Raw genomic sequence first — 4,471 nt, 5'->3', positions numbered from 1 at the left:
GCCTAGGAACAGTGAGTTAACTGCCTTGTTCAGGGGCAGAACAACAGATTTGTACCATGTCAGATTTGTACCTTGTAAATTACTATAGGAGGAATGATGTGTTTCTGTCTGGGGTCAAAGTGACCCCAAAGGAATTCGTTTAAAGTCCATACTGATACAGAAACACTGAGGAAAGATTAAAACACTGAGGAAAGATCAACTGCTTCTGTAGTATTAGTTAATTAATCAATAAGGCCCGAGGGGTTGTGGTATATGGGCAATATACCACGGGAACGACGCAACGTGGTACATTGGCCATATATCACAAACCCCCAAGCTGCCTTATTGCTATTATAAACTGGTTACCAACATAATTAGAACAGTAAAAATCCTGGTCCTTCTGTAGCTCAGTTGGTATAGCATGGTGCTTGTAACGCCAGGGTAGTGGGTTCGATCCCCGGGACCACCCAAAGCGTCTGCTAAATGGCATATATTATTATTATATATTTAAAAATACTTGTTTTGCCATACCTGTGGTATACGGTCTGATATACCACGGCTGTCAGCCAATCAGCATTCAGGGCTCGAACTACCCAGTTTATAGTTAAGGTGTAACTAACTTTGTGTATACCAAAATGCTGTGTTCAGTTAGACTAGTCATTCCACTAGATGGTACTGCTGCTGTCATAAATACAGAGCACAGGAAGAAATACATGTATGTCTGGAATATACAATCAGAACCACACAGTACAATCAGAACTACACAGTACAATCAGAACTACACACTACAATCAGAACTACACAATACAATCAGTACTATACAGTACAATCAGAACTACACAGTACAATCAGAACTACACAGTACAATCAGTACTATACAGTACATTCAGAACTACATAGTACAATCAGAACTACACAGTACATTCAGAACTACATAGTACAATCAGAACTACATAGTACAATCAGAACTACACAATACAATCAGTACTATACAGTACAATCAGAACTACACCCAATCAGAACTACACAGTACAATCAGAACTATACAGTACAATCAGAACTACACAGTACAATCAGAACTACACAATACAATCAGTACTATACAGTACAATCAGAACTACACAGTACAATCAGAACTACACAGTACAATCAGTACTATACAGTACATTCAGAACTACATAGTACAATCAGAACTACACAGTACATTCAGAACTACATAGTACAATCAGAACTACACAGTACAATCAGAACTACACAGTACAATCAGAGCTACACAGTACAATCAGAACTACACCGTACAATCAGAACTACACCGTACAATCAGAACTACACCGTACAATCAGAACTACACCGTACAATCAGAACTACACAGTACATTCAGAACTACACAGTACATTCAGAACTACACAGTACAATCAGAACTACACAGTACAATCAGAACTACACAGTACCATCAGAACTACACAATACCATCAGAACTACACAGTACAATCAGAACTACACAGTACAATCAGAACTCCACAGTACAATCAGCACAGTACAATCAGAACTACACAGTACAATCAGAACTTCACAGTACAATCAGAACTACTCAGTACAATCAGAGCTACACAGTACAATCAGAGCTACACAGTACAATCAGAACTACACAGTACAATCAGAACTACACCGTACAATCAGAACTACACCGTACAATCAGAACTACACCGTACAATCAGAACTACACAATACCATCAGAACTACACAGTACAATCAGAACTCCACAGTACAATCAGCACAGTACAATCAGAACTACACAGTACAATCAGAACTACATAGTACTATCAGAACTACACAGTACATTCAGAACTACATAGTACAATCAGAAATATACAGTGCAAATCAGAACTACACAGTACAATCAGAACTATGCAGTGCAAATCAGAAATATATCAAATACACTGAATTGACAAAACCTGTTCTTTCCAGAACAGGCTGACCAGGTGAATCCTGGTGAAAGATATGATCCCATATTGACGTCAGTTGTTAAATCCACTTCAGTCAGTGTAGATGAAGGGGAGGAGACGGGTTAAAGAAGGAGTGTTAAGCCTTGAGACAATTGAGACATGGATTGTATATGTGTGCCATTCAGAGGGTAAATGGGCAAGACGAAGGATTTAAGCGCCTTTGAACAGAGTTTGGTAGTAAGTGCCAGGCGCACCGGTTTGAGTGTGCCAAGAACTGCAACGCTGCTGGGTTTTCCACGCTCAACAGCTTGCTGTGTGTATCGAGAAGGGTCAACCACCCAAAGGACATCCAGCCAACCTGACACAACTGTGGGAAGCATTGGAGTCAACATGGTCCAGCATCCCTGTGGAACACTTTCGACACCTTGTAGAGTCCATGTCCAGAGGATTGAGGCTGATCTGGGGGCGTAAGGGGGTGCAACTCAATATTCGGAAGGTGTTCCTAATGTTTTGTACACTCAGGGTATATTTGAAATAAAACCTATGTTACTGTATGTACAACAGTACCATCAGAAATATACAACATTTCAAAACATATTTAAAATAAATGTACATTAACATATTTACAACTTTTAACATTTCATAGTTTTTGTAAGATCCTCTCAGATTCCACTGTCCTTCGTGAAACACGGTATGTAGCTTTGAAGCGCAGGTACGACTCCAGGCACCTGATAGCCACATCATCCACCTCAGGGTCAAACTTGTTAGCGATGAGGTGGTGATGTTGTAGGAGCCACCTGAGATCTCCAGCCCCGTAGACACAAATGGACCTCCTGTAGACACCCGAGCAGGGTGGATATGGGGCTCCGTTCCTCACCTCTCCTTCCAGGGGACGCCACTTCACAATGCGCGCAATGGCGTTCATGTCTGATTCATGGTACTTGATGTGCGGAGGGTTAGATCCTGGCACAGAGGGCATGCGCTGCAGGGTGGCCCACAGGTGTTCATCAGGACTGTAGGTGTCCTTCTCCCACTCCAACAGCGCCCGGACCTCCTGAGACTCCATCACGTGACGGACAAAGGCCCTGGACACCAGGAAGTAGGCGTTGCCAGAAAACATAGGGGTGCTGATTGGAGGAGGGCTCTTCCTGACGTTCGTCTTGACCACCACGTTGCTGGTGATTTTGTGGTGAAACTGCCATCTGCTGTATTTATAGTCGTCGGTGGTCTCTGACTCCATGCTGTTCCTACCGTTCTGCAGCTTGAGGGCCTGAACCATCTCAGCGTTGGTCTTAATGGGGAAGTCTGTTCCACAGGTGTTGATCAGGTACCTCCACTGGACAGGTGACTTCAGGAGATCCTCCATACAGTTCAGATCAGCCTGCACTCTGGACCAGGAGGCGTATACCACACTCTCTAACTTACTGGCCACAAACACATTAGTCAGACAGGACACGATGGCCCTCACTGCCGTCCTGAAGGCCTCCGATGACTTCTGGTCGATGTGGACGCAGTACACGTTCTGAGGAGTGTACAGGGCACGCAGGAGCCGCTCAAACATCTCAATCTTGTCGTGTATGACCATGGAGTAGGCGATGGGGAACTCCTTCTCCTCCTGACTGAGAGGAACACTGATGAACTATCTTTCTGTGATGTACCTCTGACAGTCCTGAGTCACGTTGTGGTAGAAGGCCTCTGACAGCAGCTGCTGTTTCTTCATGGTCTTCAGCAGGAGGCTGAGCTGCTTCCTCTCCAGACCCTGCAGGTCTCCCTGGATGATGGCTGAGCAGGCCGGCAGGTCGGCAGCGTAGTCCAGGGGCAGGAGGTCCAGAGCGGGGAGAGGACTCCTGTCAGAGACCGGCGGGCGTCTGAGAGCGGCCCACAGGAGCAGAGAGGATCCACTCAGGAGGATCAGAGAGAAGTTCTTGAAGAATCTCTGAGACCTGGACAACCGAACAGAAGCCATGACTAGTCCATATAATGTTTCTATGTCCGGGTTCTCCTCACAGAATGGAAGAGTTGCACTACGCCACCTTGTGGACTGGTTGCGCCACTGTCATTTAAAAAAACATTATTTGTAATAATTTAAGGCCTGGCACCACACCTGAATGGAGTATTTCTTTGCTTTAGAGTGCAGGAAATGTCCTCCATCCCGCTGTACTCAGTAGCACCTCTTTGTTAAAAAAGATCCCTGGGAGAACCCTGTATGTGGTATTGCCTTTGTGGTATTAGTATCTATCAACACCACAGCTGAGGAGGAGGAGTTGCACACTGCTGGGCAACAGAAAGATGTGTCTCACCAGCACCTCACAGCTCAAATAAATGACACACACCTCTGTTTAAAAGGAAGAGGTGGAATCATTAACTCTAGTGGGCGTGGCCTTTCTGTAAACACTATGGGCGTGGCCTTTCTGTAAACACTATGGACGTGGCCTTTCTGTAAACACTATGGCAGACCAGGGAGGTAAAAGCTCTGTAGCAGCCTTGGTATGGTTGCCCCTGTATGTGGCTTGTTTCCTGGTCAGCATTGTGACACATTTTATTTT

At 44.8% G+C, this 4,471-nt stretch overlaps 1 pseudogene; it reads right to left on the bottom strand.

The window, feature by feature from the left end:
- Positions 1 to 470: 470 nt before the first annotated feature.
- On the bottom strand, positions 471 to 3,891 carry LOC124026377 (annotated as a pseudogene).
- Between the last annotated feature and the right edge of the window lie 580 nt (positions 3,892 to 4,471).

This window comes from Oncorhynchus gorbuscha, unplaced genomic scaffold, assembly GCF_021184085.1.
Source record: "Oncorhynchus gorbuscha isolate QuinsamMale2020 ecotype Even-year unplaced genomic scaffold, OgorEven_v1.0 Un_scaffold_2709, whole genome shotgun sequence".
NCBI classification, from domain to species: Eukaryota; Metazoa; Chordata; class Actinopteri; order Salmoniformes; family Salmonidae; genus Oncorhynchus; species Oncorhynchus gorbuscha.
The sequence above is the reverse complement of the archived record's forward strand: the minus strand, read 5'-3'. Positions and strand labels throughout refer to the sequence as shown.